Source organism: Alnus glutinosa, chromosome 5 (assembly GCF_958979055.1).
Source record: "Alnus glutinosa chromosome 5, dhAlnGlut1.1, whole genome shotgun sequence".
Classification (NCBI taxonomy): Eukaryota; Viridiplantae; Streptophyta; class Magnoliopsida; order Fagales; family Betulaceae; genus Alnus; species Alnus glutinosa.
This window is the reverse complement of record NC_084890.1, coordinates 13,715,664-13,735,518: the sequence shown is the minus strand read 5'-3', so window position 1 is coordinate 13,735,518 and position 19,855 is coordinate 13,715,664. Positions and strand designations below refer to the sequence as shown.

The 19,855-nt window shown below is 36.9% G+C and overlaps 1 long non-coding RNA gene and 1 pseudogene across 1 annotated transcript; both read right to left on the bottom strand.

Moving 5' to 3' along the window:
• Window positions 1-7,980: 7,980 nt before the first annotated feature.
• Window positions 7,981-9,886, bottom strand: LOC133868996 (peroxiredoxin-2E-2, chloroplastic-like; annotated as a pseudogene).
• A 5,794-nt stretch (window positions 9,887-15,680) lies between these two features.
• Window positions 15,681-19,628, bottom strand: LOC133867678 (uncharacterized). Its single transcript, XR_009900142.1, has 3 exons — window positions 19,153-19,628; window positions 17,332-17,403; window positions 15,681-15,957 (listed from the first exon to the last, which is right to left on the bottom strand). It is a non-coding gene; the product is annotated as an uncharacterized LOC133867678 (long non-coding RNA).
• Window positions 19,629-19,855: the final 227 nt, after the last annotated feature.

Here is a 19,855-nt window from a genome sequence, read left to right as displayed (position 1 = left end):
TTAAACAAAAACATAAATGACAAAAAATAATATTTATATATATTAACAAGTTACGAACATGAATTTAGACATCTAGTTTAGACATAACATCAATGCCCCCCACATATCCTCCTTTATCCGCTTATCTACCTTCAACCATTCGTCCCGCATACGTACATTGGACCCGCTTTTTACTATTTTACCCATATGCCGTCTAAATCTATTAGCGCTGCGTCCTACGGGCTATGTCGCAGCATTGTACTCCATGACTATCCTTTTCCCCACGAGGGCCACCCAATTTTTTTGCGGGTCTGTAATCACTTCGAAATAAATGCTGCCATCCGAATTATAACCTACTACAATAAAAAGAGATGAGAGATGTATATTATTTCAAACTTCATATTAACTACAAAGCATATATATTTACATATTGGTCTTTTTGTAAAAATATGTACTTACCCATCAATCGGATCTGGTCAACGCGCAGCACCTGGGCCGCAAGGTCCTCGACATGCATGTCGTACGGTTCCTCCAGAGGCGGCTTTAGGCTCTTCCCCGGAGGCATCATCTAGCTCTCATCATCAACTTGTTTCTCATCAGTATCGGAGGCACCTGGGATGGGTCCAGTATAGGGGTAGTGTCGAGCCATGTGAACTTGGGAAGTAATCCCTAATGGGGACAGCGTCACCGGCATAGGTGTCAGATTTGAAAAACCAGATATCCCGTGTTGAAACTGGTACTCCATCATATCTAGGAGAGATGGTCAATAATTTCTATCTGTGCGGTGGGGCCGATGTACTATACATTTACCTCTAACACTCATTGTAACCTGTGAAATACATCAAGCACCCAAATAATACAATTAAATTTATATATATATATATATATATATAAAATGACAAAATGATGTAATAATTGGGTAACAATTGTCAATCAATGTAAAACTAAATAACAGGAAAATAGTCAAATAATTAATGTGAACTGTACCAATTTTAAAATTCACAGATGCTTGGATTGGATGTAATTCGGGCCTGGCATGGTAAAAGTCATCATGCGGATCATGATCGTTACTACTTGTTAATAGGAGCAGCTCGCACTCGTGGTAGGTGGCACGTGCATCATTAGGCCTTTCACCTTGACCAACGTCATATACGTTCCTCAGTTTAGTCCTTACGGCACAAGCCTAATCTGGGTTCCTTTCATCTTCGACGTTAAATACTTGGTCCACTTGTGAAGTTAGCACGTAAGGCTCATCAGTAATCAGCTCTCCCCTGTGGGCAAGGTGTTTGAAGGTGAAAAACAATAGGCCATACTCGTCTACCTTATAACTCCTGTCCATCATAGTGTCCATCCAATTACACTTGAACAGGACGTACTTAGTCCTGTTGTAGTACTCGACCTCAATTATATCTATTAACTTCCTGTAGTACGTTTCGCTATCAACCGTCTGCAAACACACACTGCTATTATGACTTCTCTTTCCAACATCATGTGCAGAAGTGCAAAAATAGTTTGCCATTGACCACGTATTTGTTATACCTAACTGTTGTCTCCTTCAGCCCTCTACAATGCATAATCAATTTGTCACCCATTTCCTTCCTAAGTCAATCGTCCAATCAATCGACCTATGAGTACATTACGTACAATGGAAAACACAAAGTTAGCTTGGTTAGTTGATATTTCACAATCTTAAACATATGAGACATGTAATAAATAAACATCATATTATTCTTACATATGCACTGCACCATTTGCAGAACTGCTCATGATGTTGGGCTTCCAACTGATTGTCCGTACTATGGCCCTTATTGCATGCTCGCCTAAGCATATCCATGTGCATCCTACAATTCAAAATAATTTTAATTATTTATTATTCACCCTAATGGTTGCAACATGATTGAACATGCATATTCTAGAAACATGACTTACGTCCGTAGTTAAATCAACTCGTCCAAGTTGAACATAATATAATAGTGAATCTGTGTCAATTTCATACGGTTTATGCTGAATCATGTTCCTACCCCCTTTGAACCATCAGGATTTCTTTGGGTTCTGTTGTGGAAGGTTGTTGCGTTACCTAGATACCTCAAATAGAACATCATCAACTCAGTTGCTATGTACTCCTCCGCATTGCAGACGTCAGGAGCCCGCTTTATTGCGCACATTAGACTTGAACCCCCAAGGCTCCTACATTGTATACAAATGCAATCATTGCAGCTAGTCATTGTCTTTTAATTTCGAAAAATTAAAACTTTTTTTTCTATATATATATATATATATATTCACATTTTACATCTCTACTGGGTACATCGACCTATACTGTACGGGTCCGCCGAGTCAGCATTCACGCACAAGATACACGACCAAGTGGACATTTTGGTCAAAAAATCGGGAGGGAATATATGTTCCATCTTGCACAAAATGACACAGACGTCACCATCTAGTCGGTCCATATCCTCTTGTGTTAATTTGGTTGAGCATATGCCTTTGAAGAATGCGAGCATCTCAACAAGCGGTCTAACCACTTTACTTGGTAGTGACTCGCGCAATACAATAGGGAGAAGCTGCTACATCAGTACGTGGCTATCATGGCTTTTCAACCCTGATATCGTACGTTCCTTGAGTCGTACATATCGAGAAACATTCGAGGCATATCCGTTGGGCACCATTACATTTCAAAGCACTTTCAGAAAGTGTGTTTTATCGTCTTTAGATATTGTGTGGCAAGCTACGGGTAGATAGGTTCTACCATCATCAGCAGAGTACGGATGTTGTTTATTTCTCAAACCCAATTCTTGCAAGTCTTGGCAGGTTGCAAGATCGTCCTTTGTTTTCCCTTTGATGTCCAGAATTGTGCCAAGTATGCTGTCCATGACATTGTTCTCTATATGCATGACATTAAGGTTGTGCCCCCAATAAATTGTCTTTCCAGTGCGGCAACCTAAAAAAAATATTTTTCTTCTTCCACACCACATTATCAGTAGTTGCTTCTCCCTTCTTCTGCTTCTTCCATTTTTTCTTACCTGCTTTCTCATCCCCAAATGACAATCCCTCCAACTGTCTCAGGATTTCATTTCCACATTGCACATCGGGGGCACATTCTAGTTCTTGAGTCCCGTCAAATTTTCTTTTGTTCAGCTGCCACAAATGCTCTATGGGCAAGTATCTCCTGTGCCCTATAAAGCAAAATTTATTACAGTGTTCTGACCATCTAGACCTTGTCGAATGCATACAGCAAGGACATGCCTTCTCACCCCTGTTAGGCCACCTGGACAAATCTGTGTATGCCGTCAAGTCATTAATTGTCCACATCAACTGAGCTCGCATCATAAAATTATTTTTCTTTGAGGCATCAAAATGTGCGTACCCCAACATTCCACAGTTCTTGTAACTCCTCAATCAAGGGCTGAAGGTAGACATCTAAATCCATTCTAGGTGAACTTGGACCCAAGATAATAAGGGATAGGATGAACAACGTTTATTTCATGCACATCCAAGGAGGCAAGTTGTAAAGAACAAGCAATACTGGCGAAGTGTTGTGGGAAGTGTTCATGTTCCCAAATGGATTAAATCCATCCGAGGTTAGACCAAGCCGCACGTTCTTGCTGTCGGTTGAAAATTCTGGATGTAAGAGGTCAAATGACTTTCATGCTTCACCGTTGATCGGATGCCTCAATACGCCGTCCTTAATGCAGCCTTCTGCATGCCACCTCAAATAGGGCGAAGTATGCTACAACATAAACAACCTATGTAGTCGTGGGATGAATGGAGCAGGCAACAACTAAATAATGAACTCTAGCAAAGTTGAGAATATAGTGTTACTAAGTCCACCAATACACTTCAAGTTGTATAGGTGTATAGTAGCACTCAGTTTGCTATGCTTAGTACCCCTATGAAATGGCTTCTTTGCCTTTGTAAGCAAGTCGTAGGACTTCAATACGTCACCTTCAACGGCTTCTTCATTAACATTTTCTAACCCCCTTGAACCACTACATGAGGCTCACAATTGTCTTCCCTGACTTCGTGCATGCTGAATGCATCACGTAACATGGCGTGCATGTCGCCACCCTGTTCTGTGCTTCCATCTGCCGCATCCTCAGCCAGACGACACGAATAAGAGCCTGCAATTGGACCACGTGTTGTCATCTCACCATGCATATACCAAAATATGTAGCTAGGAATCATTCCCTTACCCCATGTCAAGTGGGCAAGTACGTAATCGGGCGGGTGCCGCAGGTTATTTCGACACAACTTACAGGGGTAGTAAATGAATCCATCAGAGGTTGTATAGTTACTAACAGCAAATGCCACAATCGATCTACACTCTTCATTGTATTCCATCATACCCCCAGACTTGACATCCAAGTCATGTCCTTCTTTCTCTCTATGTGCATTAACAAACAGTAACAAATTTACACATAAAATTTATTAAATTAAAAAATCTTATGGAAATGAATAAGAATTGTAACCATTTTGAGGTAGTTTATATAACTCTATAGTGTCTTCGAATATTAAACTGTATAGGTTTCATTTTTAGATTTTTTTTTTTATTGACCCCTTCATATCATTTAAATGTATTTGTATAGTCAAGGTTCAACTTATAATAAATGGTGAATTTAATCATTAAATTAAAAGTTATGTTATGAAGAGATGTTCTCTGGAATATAATTTTCTTTCTAAAAGAAATTTTATGTTTGTGAAATTCCACCCTTATTGATGCATGAATTTGAATTGATTAGGTTAGATATGTTGTTTCAATTTTATTCCTACACTTGATTCAATTTCTTTTTTTTTTCTTTGATAAGTTTTGATTATTTAAGTTTGCAATAAGATCATAAAATATAAAATTAACTCTTATAATTCATTGATTTGTTACAAACAAAAATCTTGGGGAGTATAACCTAAAAAGATATTGTTTTGATTTTCTCCATTTATACTTCCAATACTCGACCTGGCTGATTATAATCCTACTCTTTAAGACACATATACCACATTTTGGTGAAGGTTAGAGTCTCCCAACCACTAGGGTTATGGAAATTTTGTCTCCTCGGTATGGATTCGGTGGAGGTTTTATATTTCTTGTTTTTAGTTTGTGGTGGCAGGTGAGTTCACTGGTGAAGGTGCCGGAGGGGAGTGGCCATCCATAGCATGTTGACAGTGGAGATCGTGGTCGAGTTTTTTCACTGTCAAATTTTTGGAGGCTAGATCTATGAGTTTCTGTCGTCTTTTGTTGGACTCGCGCCCTTCAGTCTTATTCGCCATCAGTCTCTGGTACTTCAGTCGCTTTTCATGGTTGTGTGGTCTCTCGATGGTTGATCACGCGCCTGGGTGTTTTTTCTATGTTGGGCTGCACGTGATGGCTGGAAACCAGTTGTTTTGGCGTGTTTGGTGGTGCTGGTGGTGATCAGAGGCTTTTGGTGTTTGAGTGCTGAAGGGCATCTTCTAGCAGCGGCTCTCTCGGAAGGCATCTTCTCTTTTAAGCTTTTTCTGTGTTTTTTTTGTTTGTGTTTTTCTCCGATAGTTTGCTTTGTTCATGTATTAATCTAGTCATTAGCTTTCGCCCAGAATGTGTGACCGACTCCTTGTTCAAGGAAAGATGTATGTCAACGCAGAGGCACCATTTTGTTGGCTGGATTTTTTAGTGGCATCTATCTGTATTTGTATGAGTCTTTTAGACTCATGTTGAATGTACACCTTTAGGGTAATTGAATACGTTCACTTTTATGGTGTTTGATGCTGTAATGTTGGTTTTCTCAATGAAAGTTTAACTTTCCTTCAAAAAAAAAAAAAAAAAAAAAACACAAGACATTATTTTTTTAAATTTATTCGATCGCATTAGTGGCTAAAATTCTTAGAAAAGCAAATGCTATATTAATTATCCATCACAATCCTTCCCCACTGCCACAATCCACAAAGTCAACTTTCCACTATATTCTCGATGCTATAAATATCCAAGGACTCAAAAGAGCAACTCAAGCATTAAAATTGATTTTTAAGTACAGATCCATTATTCCTATTTTTTTTTTCCTAATCAATGGCTATTTTGAGTTATAAGTGCAAATGAGAATTTATAAAAGTAGAATTCCAACGAGATACACCAATCAGTTTTACATAATAGTTATACACAAAAAAACACTCCAAACAAAAAATAATAATTTTCTCTTATTCTCTATTCATCAAAAAAAAAAAAAAAAAAATGACTAAACTTAAATATTTAACATCAATTGGTCGATCAATAGAACAACAAAACAAAATAACCAACATAAATTGCTAAAAACACCAAAATGCATGGAGCTAGCAACCGGGGAAAAAAAAAACACAAACACTAACAAAAACAAAAAATCCACAAAAAATGCAAAATACTACGGGCTTCAATTCGGCGGGTCTTGCAATAGAAAAAAAAAAGTAAAATAAAAAAAATTAAAATTGATCATCCAGCAACCGGAACACAAAAAAAAAAAAAAAAATCAATATATATACTTGAAACGGGAGAGGGACGAGAGGGGTAGTTGAAAATTTCGGTGGTCGTGGATCAACGTTGGTTGCCGGTCCTTACTGCCCGGAACTGTGTGAGAGAGAGAGAGAGAGAGTGTGTGAGAGTGAGAAAGCTGAAATGAAGGGAGGGAGAGAGAGAACGCATAGGAGAATGAGAGAGGTAGAGAGAGAGAGAGGACTTACAAGTACTGTGATCATCAACAATGAGGGTGTGTGGCCGGCGGTCTTAGAGAGAGAGAGAGAGAGTGAGAGAAAGTACAGAGAGAGTGAGATTTTCAAGAAAAGGGGGGGGGGGACGAGCAGCATTGTCTCGCGCGCAGGCATGCCTACCCATGAAAAATTCGGTGATGTGGCATTTTGCCACGTCACTAAAACTGTGATGTGCCACTAATGGTACATCACAAAAATTTATCCCACACGCATGCATGCGTCCCCTATGAAAAATTTGTGACGTGGCAAATTTGCCACGTCACTGAAATTGTGACATTCCACTAATGGCACGTCACAAATATTTATCTCGCGCGCATGCATGCCTCCCCATGAAAAAATTACTAACGTGGCAAAATGCCACATCACTAAAATTGTGACGCGCCACTAATGGCACGTCACAAATATTTATTCTTTTAAATCATTTTTTTAATACTAAATTTATAGCATAATTATATATATATATATATATATATATATATATATATATATATATCTATATATATATATATATAAAGTTGAAAACATTAATTTACACATATATAGTATGTATAAATTTATATACACAGAGATATATATAGTATAAAAGTTTAAACCCTAACCCTAGCCTATATATATTCTATATATGGTATATATGTAGGGCTAGGGTTTATTCCCTATATATAGTACTAGTACATATAAATCATAATACATAAGTTATAATAGCGGAAGCAAAAGAGAGAAAAGAGATAGAGAATTATATTGTGAATATATACTAGCTAGTGACATGCCATTATGGCACGTCACAATTTTTTTTTTTTTCTTTTAAACTAAACATATACTATATATAAAAATGTTAAGCCTAACCCTACGTATACTATATATAACACTAATCTAGGGTTAGGATACAGAAAAAATAATATATACATATATTTAGTATTAAAAGTTGTTAAATTTATACTATATATATATATACACACAAATGTAAGGATCCAGCTTCTATGCGGTACTAAAAAGTACCGCATAGATGTTGTAGTATAAAACGGTGTCGTGGGAGTTTTATAATTCATGACTTAAAATAGGATGGCGTTAACGGCGTGAGTTGAAGTGAGTTGAAGGACTAACTCTAACAGCACCGTTTGTTAACAGCTTAAAAAAAAAAAAAAAAAAAAAAAAAAAAAAAAAAAAAAAACAACAACAACAACACATGTACTCCAAAAACCAGTTCATCCACTAAACCAACGAACAACAAGGAACTCCAAAAACCAGCACAAAAAACCACAAAAAAAGATAAAAGAAAGGGTTACAAGCTCACTGAATTCAAAGAGCTTTGTGTATATCCTCAGCCCCACTGAATGTAAACGCACCGCCCTCCTCCAAATTCAAGACCTTGACGACCCCGTCTTCGGCCAAGAGTATGTACCATGGGCCATGGGCTGACGGGGTTGTCGCTCAGGTCGAGCTCGCACCCGATGGCTCTGGTGAAGTCGTCGTTCCAATCAGACAACAAGAGCACCTCATCGTTGATATTGAGGTTCTCCTTCCAGGCTTTCATGACGAAGGCGTCATTGATCGAAATGCAAGCGATGGTGTTGACCCCTTTGGCCTTGAGCTCCTTGGACTTGTCGACGAAGCCCGGGAGGTGCTTCTGGGAGCAGGTGGTGGTGAATGCACCGGGGACGGCCAAGAGGATGGCCTTCTCTTGTTCTTGGTGAGGTCGGAGATGGTGGTGGTCTGGAGCTCGTCGATGGGGTCGAGAAAATGGTGCTGTTAGTTTTGAAGTTCCTTGTTCTTGGTTAGTTCAGTGGATGAACTGCTTTTTTGGAGTTCCTTATTCTATGTGCTCTGGACAAAATAGCCTTTGTTCTTGTTATATTATTCGCTTCCTAATTCTATTTCTTCTCCCTTGAGCATCTTCAATAACACTAACCCATAGAGCCTAGGCTCTCTCTCTCTCTGTATGGAATATTACACGGAGAAAATGCAACATCATGGTGGGTTAGGATTCCATGAGTACGTGGATACTCCAAAGAAAGAGCGCTACAAGATCCAGATGTTTCAGCGTGAGCTGCCTCTCTGCCTAGAGCTTGTGACCCAAGGTATTGGCTTCTTCTTCTTTTTCTTTTGTTAGGTATTTTTTTTTTTAAATGGTCGAATTAATGGTATTTAATTTGTGTGATCGATTTTTGATTATTTGTGGGTTTGTGCGTGTTTGTAGCTATTGAGACGTGTCGGTAACAATTGTCGGGGACGACAACGGAGAACAACTTGCATGGGCAGTCTGAGAGTTTGGAGCAAATGACGTCAAATAAAGTCCCTCCTCCAATGTTCGAGGAGTTCTTTGTTGGTTCAGTGAATGAACTAGTTTTTGAAGTTCTTGGTTTTTTTTTTTTTTTAGCTGCTAACAAACGGTGCTATTAGAGTTAGTCCTCCAACTCATGCTGTTAATGCCATCCTATTTTAAGTCCTGCATTATAAAACTCCTACTAGGCAATAGCTGCTGTCAAGGCGTGCTGTAGTCTAAAAGACTCAAAGGTGCCGTTTTAGACTACAACATCTATGCGATAACAACCCAAAATAAGCTTAAAATCCACAACAATCAGATAAAAGGCACTACTGAAAGAAAAATGCTAGCATCTGAGTAGGGATAGAAAATGAACTTTAGATTGGAAAAAGACGTACCTTCTTTTATGCTTTGCCTCTGTTTTTTGTAACGCAAACATCTTTGAAGAAAATATGGCTATGTAAGCAAAAAGTGGGAAAAAAAAAAAAAAAAAGGGAAGAGAAGTGTGTTCAGCCAGCAATGTACAGACGGAAATGGAGACAAAAGCAGCAAAGATCAAGCTCACAATCAATGCCATACACTTTCAAAGTGGGTTTCACAAAACCCAAAAAAGATCAAGCCCTAAATTTTGAGCCACCAACAATTCCTCATACCCCACACACTCAATCCCTCGACCTTCAATCCAGATCCAAATTCCCGAAACGGAACACTAAGAGTCAGATTTGTTGATAGAAGCATAAAGATCGGGTGGCTATAATACCATGGGTCGTAGAACTTGACAACGATGAAGTCGTGCTTGCTGACAGTTTTGGAGATGTTCGAGTGGTCCAAGGTGAGCACGAACTCCTTCGATTTCGAATCCTCGGCACCGATCCTTGTCAAAGACGACGGGAAGAGACACATAACAAACACCACAAAGCAAATCGAAACCCTAGACGCCATTCTCGCAATTCAGTCTCTGTGTTTGTGGTTTTTTGGTTCTCTGTATGTATGATTGTAGGGGATTTTTATGCTGTTTGAGAGTAGAGAGAGAACGAGATATGGTGTTTACTTATTAAAAGAAAAAAAAAAATGTTGGCGTAGATTCTAATTCTTTGGGAGTAATTATCTTTTTTCCCCTTAAACTGCCACCCTCTTCCAACATATAACGCCCTAGATTTTAAGATATTAAATATTATATCTTAAAATAGAACTTAAGACCTAATAATAATATAAAGAATATATGAATATTTACAAGTGTATATATTCACTATGAATATTTATAGGATTAAATATTCATTAATATTTGAGGTGTATTTATATTTTTAAATAGGCTACATTAGACAATCAAGCCTTAAAACTGAAGAAAATCGGATTTGGGGCTCAGGACGCGAGTGAGCTCGAGCACAATGAGTTGTGCTTGAGCCCATCAACAAATCAGCCCCAACACTGTCACTCGACACAATTGAGCTCGAGCCCATCAACAAAATAGCCACCAAAAATGTCGCTCGACACGATTGAGCTCGATACCACAAACACCATGAGCTCGAGCGCAATTGTTTTGTAGATTGCAGAATCTTGTCCGAACACCTGTCCTCTGACTTTCAATAAAAAAAACATATCCGAATCTTCGTCCTTGCCGTTAAATCAGATCATTTTGGGTTAATCTTGGCCGTCCATTTCGCTATAAAAGAAACCCACTCTTTCCACCCTTCACGCTCATCCTTCTTCTCAATACTCTCCCAAATCTCTCTCAGTTTCTCTCAATTCTCTCATCTCTCTCTCTCCTAGTCTATCCAGCAGCAAGATAGGTAGAAGAACTGAAGATCAAAAAAGCTTTTCCTCTTTCTAAGTCTCTCTCTTGAATTCTCCTTCTCTATTTCTCTCCCTCTTTCTCCATCTCTCTGTCTCCCTCTCGTATTACCTGTAGAAGAAAAAGAAAAGAAGGAAATGAGTAGTACAGAAAGAAGAATGAGGAAAAAGAAAAGAAAAAGAAAGAGAAAAGAATTTGTGATATATATATATATATATATATATAGTAAGTTTTTAAAAGCTTTATTCGTGAATTTATGAGTTATTAATTAAGTTATCTAACGTTTTAAGTTGTATCTTTTAAATAGGGTTTTCAAAACGGAGTTATTAAATACAAAAACACGTCGTTGTGATGCCTGAGTAAAAAGACATTATTTTACAAAAGCGCATTATTCTGCCCAAATGCTTTTAAATATTTCTACGCATTATTAATATTAATGATGTTATTATGCTCAATTTTTGTAAAGGTTAAAATAAGAAATAAGCTCAAAGTTATTTTATTCCACTTGTGTTTAAAGTAAAAAAACTAGTTAATTATATTAACGTATTTATTAAGCTTATTTGATATAAAAATAAGTCAAATATGAACTTAAATATATTTTGGTATCTTACTGTTTCTGTAACAAACTTTTTTATTTTTTTTTTATTTTTTTATACAAATATAAACAAGTCCTCACAGTAGCACGATGATATGTCATAAAGCCAACATATGGCACATGCCTCATAACATGCACCTGATAATCAGAGTAACGTCTATTTAACTATGCAACAGAAAACATAAACCTAAATAGCGGAAATCACAATATAAACTCTACTACAACCTAATCATTACTAAAGAGCCATATTACATCTATCTGTTTAAGTCTTTCCTCAAATCAAAGACATAATAATTACACAACAAAAATGGCTTACAAGAATAAGTGACACAAGCGTCACAAGCTATATACAAAACCTCTAAGACAGTGGACAACCCGTGGTCCACCAATTATAATCGTTGCGGTGAGCTCTAGTCATAATATCCCAAGTATATTTCTACAACGTTATCAACTACAACCGGAGTACCTGTAGCCAAAGGAACATCATCTATACGGTTGTGGGGGTTTACTACATCCGTATAGGTTAAAGAGTGAGTTCACTGTCTCAGTACATAACAACGAGACCTCAGTGATATTAAACTAACTAAGTTTTTGCAAAGAACCAACTTTTCCTTTATAGTCTTGCGAGCACTATAACAACTACCAATTTTATAAACTTTTATTTGAAAAACCCCATAGCTGATATAGCAAACACCGACTAATAGAAAACATTTAAAGCATACTATACAACTGTGAACATATATAGAAGTTCCAGTCATCCCACCTTGGAAGCTTCTACATATCGACCTATCTACTATATATTACTTTTGATCGGTGGCTTAGACATATGTGCACACGATCACTCCATAACAGAATTCACTCCTACACATAAGTCTTAAGCAAGAAAACATGGTATCTAGTTTAGCTGTACTAAGACATCCACATCTCCTGAAATAGATGACACCATGCCTACTCTCGTCCACTTATTGCCTTTGGAAGTCAGTGTGATCATGCGAGTACTAGAGTCAGACTCTAATATACAAGCATGTCTTAGCTAAAGAACAACAACAACTCGCGCAGTATTACATAGACATGGCATCTCTGATTCAAATGCTACTCCCGTCCACTTATTGCCTTTGTAGGACAACTCGCGCGGTATTACATAGACATTATCATCTCTAATTCTGGGCAGTGCAATCATCAACATACTCTCAAACTCAATACATTTAAATCATGCAACTAATACGTTTAGCAAAACTACAATATATAAGCATGCAACACATTCCATCACATCACAATATATGTACGCATATGCCAAGCGAATGGGGATCGTATCCCAAGGAACCGGGACCATATCCCAAAGAACAAGGACAGTATCCCAAGTTAACCTAGAGTCCGTAACTTAAAGAGAACAGGGACCGTATCCCATATTAACGCTGACTCCGTAACTCCTGAGGACGGGGACCTTATCCCAAAGTTTGTGCTGTTAAGCACGCAATGCATCGTGTCTTAATTTTATAACTCACACTAAAAATCCCAATCATTTACAATGCAACCATAGTCTACAAAATTCCCAACCACCACATACAGTCTCACAATTCATTCAAACTCCACATATCATATTCATATTTTCAAACATCTATCATAATTTCAAGATATTCAAAAGTACTCAAAACAACCAAAATAGTTATAATCAACATAGAGTTGATTCGAATTTTGTAAAACAATATATATTTAGCAATTCTATATTATATGAAAATAAGTTTCTCAATGAGCAGAATACTCACCTTGGCTGCATTGGACTCTTGACTCGAATATTCCCTCCATGTTCTAGTTACTTGAACTCTACATTAGAGAACCAATTAAAGTCTCAAATCCGGACACAATCCATTTATTCTCCTAATTTCTGCAACATGACTCTCAGCAACTCGAGCTCTCTCTCTCTCGGTCGGTCTGCATCTCTGATTCTCCATCTCCTCGGATCTCTGTAGCTCAGCCTCTCTCTCAATCTCTATAGGTTTCTCTCTCTTGGGTGGCTATGTGTGTGTGAGTGCGAGTGAGACGAGAGGAAGAAGAAAGGGAAGGGAAAAAGAAGAGAAACGAAGGAAGGAAGAGAGAAGAATTGAAGAGAAAGGAAGAGTAAGTAGCTACTAGTAGGGTGGTGTGTGAATGAGGAAGAGGGAGAGAAAAGAGAAAGAAGAGAAAAGAAAGGGTGAGGGGGAGAGAGACGGATCCGAGCGTGAGGGAGAAAGAAAGAAAAGAAAAGAAAGAAAAGAAAAGAGATAGGGTGATGTGTCACCATTTGGGTGGTTGGGGGAAGATGAGGCAATCCTCTCCCAGCAAACCGGGCACTGACACGTGGCAGGGGAGATTTCCTTATTCTTAAAACCCCTAACTACCACAAATTATAATAGGGCCCCATTTATTAGAATCATATCTTTTAATAATTAAAATTTAACCCCCACATATTTTTAACTACACTTTAATTAATGTAATTGAATATTTTTCAACTAGGACCCACTATAATAATTATTCTAATTCTACTACTTTATTTTAGACTTATTTTATTTTCTTAACATAAATACTATCACCTAAAATATATTATTGGTCTCATCATTTAATAAATACAATTTATTAAATGCTAAATTCTTATTAATTTTTTCTTGGTCTTTACAGTTTCAGTTAAAATAACCGAAACAGTACTTGCTTTAATATTATTAAGTTAAGGTTCAGTTATATTTTTGGGGTTGTAAAACTCTATTGTAAAAATCATGAGTTTTAACTATTTCTATATAAAATGGGTATTTTGGTTATTATTTATAAATACTATTATAATGCTCGCATGAATATGTAGCATTATAATTAATCAATTTTATATGCCGTTATAATGTCCAAACGACATTATATTATTTAGAGATAAAAAACGATAAAAATGAATATTAGTTTATTATGAGAATTGTTTAAATAATAAAAAGATGTTTTACAGGCTTCAATGACTGTCATGATAAGATCCTTATAAAAGATTAGTAATAAAATGTAATTGGAAAAATTGTATATGTTGTGATAATATTTAGAAGATTATAGTAAGGTTTAAAAGTTAGAAATGAGAATAAAGTTAAAAGGTATTTTTAGTGAATTATGCTAATTCACTATTGTTTGTATTAAATTATATTGCAGAGAATATTTATCTGTGGACACTTTCCGAAGTAGAAAATAAGGCGAGTATTTCTTACTCACTGAGGATGATACATGTGGTTTTTAGTCTTTAGCAATATAGTGATTGTTGTTTTATTTAATTGTATACATGATGTTCGGCATTTTACATGTTTAACATGTTCGGTTGGGATTAGGTATTTGTTGCTGTTTGCATATTATACTGTGTTGTGTATTTAATGAATATGAGTTATGAATCTACTAAAGACTAAAAGAAAATGGAGATATGGCTTCGGTAATGGAGGTATGGCTTCGGTATTGGAAGTATGGTTCCGGTAATGGAGGTACGGCTCCAGTTTGTGAAGTATGGTTCTAATAAAGGAGGTACATCTCAGTAATTAGTGGTAACATATAGAACAAATAATGTGATAAGTAGAGATATGGCTTTGAGTAATAAATAGTTAAAGTAAAAGAATGAGCATGATTGTATGTGGATATAACTGTCGTCATTTGGATGCATTGTATATTGTTAGATAAATCAATGTGTCACTATGTGGTTGAGGACCGTTGACTCACTTGAACACAGCTTGAGATTGTGGTGTTAACCACAATCACATGCGAGTTTTTGCAAGAATAAAGGGAGCAGCTTCTAGGTTGATTAAGGAAGAGACCTTTAGTTTGTATTGGAAAAATATATGGTTATGAAATATTAGTACCACCTGTGGCACGTATGTTATCATTTTTTAATGTAATTATTGTATCAAAACGAAAGATTATTATTTTATATATTGAGGTTATTCAGTCAGCTTTGATGTATCATTGTAAGGAAAAATATATATATATTTCGCTGCCAAATTTTAACTCTAATGATGTCATAATGTCACATGAAAATTGAAATTTTCACTTATGCATTTTTGTAAAAGGTGGGGCGTTACACAACATGTCCCCATGAACTGACAACCAAGATGAGGGTAAAATAGGAAGAAAAACTTATAAAACGACATGTGAGGGTCACATGATGTGACGACCCATTTTTTTTTTTTTTATTATATAAAACATTTCATAAATATTAATCTCTTAAAATACTAATGGATCTTCACAGTGGCACGACGATGTGTCGCAAAGCCAACATATGGTACATACCCCATAATATGTACCTGGTAAATCAGAGTACAACATTTAACTACTATGCAGTAGAATACATAAACTCAATAGCGGAAATCAAATCCTAAACATCTATCATAAATTAATAACAACAAGAGCCATTTAATATCTATGTGTTTAAGTCTTTCCACAATATAAATACATAACAGAATGGCTTTATGCAATAACGAGTGACACATGCGTCACAAGCCACAACAAAACTTATAAAACTGAGGACGCCCATGGTCCCGCAATTACGACCATCGCGGCGAGCTCCGGTCATAATATCCCAAATGCATGTCTACGACCTCATCAACTACGACCCGAGTACCTGCAGCCAAGAGACATCATCTATACGGTTGTGGGGGTTTGCCACATCCGTATAGGTGAAATGATGAGTTCACCGCCTCAGTACATAATATCAAGACCTCAGTGATACTAAACTAACTGAGTTTTCCAAATGAACCAACTTTCTTTTTTTGTCTCGCATACACTATAACAGCTACCAATTTATAAAATTTTATTTGAAAACCCCCATAGCTGATATAGCCTACACCGACTATCAGAAAACCTTTAAAACATACTATGCAGTTGGACCCATACGTAGAAGTTCCATTGGCTTGGAAGCAACCACGTATAAACCCACCTACAATAATACTTTTATGTTGGTAGCTCAAATGCACATAGGCCTAACGTTATTAACTGTGATAACACTGTGCCTCAGGGCATTACAACTTCATGCTGAGCACATAGTTGTCCATGCGGTTACTAGAGTGAGACTCTGATATCCAAGCACTTCCTACTGATGTGTCACGACAATCCATCTACCTACTCCCAAGCCACACCGATATCGCAACCAATAGCGTCAAAACCAAGCACACTAAGCTTAAAACATGCCATCTCGCTCTTTAGTACAAGCTTACTATCATTTTCCGAACATGGTTAACACAGAATCTTAAGGCATTACAACTTCATGTCGAGCACGTAGTTGTCCATGCGGTTACTAGAGTAAAACTCGGGTATCCAAGCACTTCTTACTGACGTGCCACGACAATTCATCTACCTACTCCTAGGACGCTGTATTACTCATACCGAACCATGACAATATTCTTGTTCGTCCAAGCTCAATGTTCTAAAATCATGCAACTAGACGATAACAGTATACATAAGCTCTTTTGCCATTAAAACTCTTAGGCATACCAATACGTCTAGCATAAAAACTACAATATTCTATATCATGAAAACATTATACAATTTAACGATGATATGCATGCTCATGATTGTCCTTCCATTCTTTATGTCAATCCTTTCATTCCTTGTGCCTTGTCCTTTCATTCCTTTCATTCCTTTCGTTCTTTGTACTTTGTCCTTTCATTCCTTTTATGCTCATGCTTTATGCTTTACAATTCAAACTCTATTCTCCTATTCTTTACAAATCATGCTTTCTTCAAATACAATAAACCAATTAACATGAAACTTTATCATTCTACTTTGCATAATTTAAATCCCAATAGCAGCTCACATTCAAATACTTTAAAAACATTTCTACACATTTCATCCATACATCATTTCATAACATCATTGATATTATTTGAACATAATTGAAACTACTCAAATCAACCAAAACAGATAATCAACATACAGTTGGTTCGGATTTATAAAACACATATATTTTGCTATTTTAATAAAATAACAATAATAATTTTTCAGTGAGTAAAATATCACCTGGCTGCATTGGACTCGCGACTCCAACTCTACATTGAAGGACCCATTGAAGTTTCCAATGATAACACGATCCTGCACATACTTATAACATTAGACTACGCTATGGAACTCTACACTCCATGACACATAAACTACCCGCGTGCTCACACCTCACATTCCCCGTGTCTATGTCTAGTTAAGTACCCTAAATTATTGTTAGGTTATCATATAGGTTTTGGTTCATATTATATTACGTTTATTGACACTAAGGTGCGTTTATTATTTTCTTAAGCTCATTCATTGTTGTTGTATTACGTTATTTTTACTAACTATTTTATAGCTTGTCATGTACTACTAAGTTGACAATATATATTTATACATATAAGCCATGTACATGTACATGTATATATACACACATATGTATACGCATCTAACACTTAAACCTAATCCATTAGTACACATAAATATTATGTGTAGACGGATAGGTAAATTAGTTACTAAGTTGCTACATAATGGGTTTATACATTACATTTATATGTTTTACAAGTCTACTAATTTATACTTGTCCATTTAGGGTTATTTAAGTAATCTATAACTCTTTAACATTTTTATTAGAATTGGTGTCCCCTTAGATATTAATCTTAAGCTCTATGTTTATGCCTTACTTCGTTTCTTTTCTTTTAAACACAATTACTAATATATTTAGCACTTTTATTTTCATTGGTTCCTAACCACCCAAATAGCTTTAGATTATAGAACCTAAACGCATTAGCTAGTGCTTACTTATTTTCCTTATCTTATTTCTCATTTCTCTTACTCATCATGTTGTCTTAATACACTCTTTATACATTAATTCTTCCTCATACCTTCTCTAAAGATCCAAACCAATCCATACAACTCATACTATCGGCCACCATAATCCGACTCCCAATTTCAGAATCAACCGCTCTCCTACAACACCTATACCACCATTTCAACACAAACAGCCCCCACCAAGAGATTATCCATTCCTAACTTCATAAAAATCCATCATTTCCTCCAATCGAGCATCCACACCCATAGGAGGCTTTAACTAACATGAAACCACTCCAAATCAGCCCATACATCAACAAAAACTCAAACTAGCAACCACCCAACAAGGCTCCAAAACATTAACACCAACAATCCATCATTTTGATACATACAACCATAATAGAGGGATTAATCAAATCCTATTCCATCCAGGATCCAAATCTGGCACCACTAACTAAATCAACCAAAACATTTGAAATTATCAAACTTCAACACTTCCAATCCAAATCAGAAATAGCAACTAAAATACCCCCATCTAGGCCATAACTCACAACCATAAATACCATAAAAATCAATCCAACTCAGCTCATAAAAATTACTCCCAATCATCATTTCAACCAACCATAAACATCTACCATAACAGAAAAAAATAAATTCAAAGACCTATTCAAATTTTTTGCAACTAAAAACTCTAAACATGAATTGCAACCAAATCCCAAAACAAATTAGTATCAACCAGTAGAAACACCAACAAGACCCATAATAATCAATCCATATACATCCAATACAAAGAACCCATACGGTTTTCCCCAAGCCTGCAGGTATAAATCCAATACATAACCCTACCAAGCTAAAACACAATTAATTAAAACCCAAATTAGGAATAGCATCTAAAATACCCATAAAACACCTCAAAAACATCCAAAGTAAATCCTTAGATTTTATCTTAACCGAAATTCCAATCAAACCCTAAGAGACCCATTCAGCCCATTAGCCAAAACCAAATGGAAACTCAACTAAAGTCAAAGACGAGGGAAAGGGAAACCTTACCAAAAAAGGGCCGAAAATCGGCTCACAGGTCCGCCGGAAAACTCGCCGGAAGACGCACAAGAAGGACCGGGTCTCCCTGGGTTACAAGTCTTTCGCCAGAAATCCCCTGAAGCCGCCGGAAATAGCACCACTGCCCATCGGCGACACCCACCGAAAATCAGCTCCAAGTCTCCCTCTCAAGTTCACGATCTCTCTCTCTTGGCGTCAATCACTCTCTCTAAATCTCACGGCTGGGTGTGTGTGTGCGGGGAGGAAGGAGAGGAGAGGAAAGGAAATGGAGAGGAAAGGAAAAGGGCTGGGTGTTGCGTGTGGGGAGGGAGAAGAGAGAAAAAGAAATGGAGAGAGGACGGGTGAGCTGCGGAATCGGGGGAGGGGAAGAAGGGAGAAGAGAAGAAGATAGGCGTCGGGTGGGGAAGGAAAAAGAAAGAAAAGAAGAAAAGGAAAATGAGAGGCGTGAGAGAGAGGGAGAATCCGGATAAGGGGAAAGAAAGAGAAAAAGGAAAAAAAGAAATAAAAGCCATGTGCCTTCAAGTGATTGGTTGAGAGAGGATAGTGTAATCTTCTCTTGACCAATCAGGAGGTGACATGTGGCAAGCTAGGATTCCTTTTTATTTTAAAACCTTAACTTTTATTAATTACATCAGGACCCTTATTTCTAATATCCCTCTCATTCAACCCTCCACATATTTTAATTACATTCAAT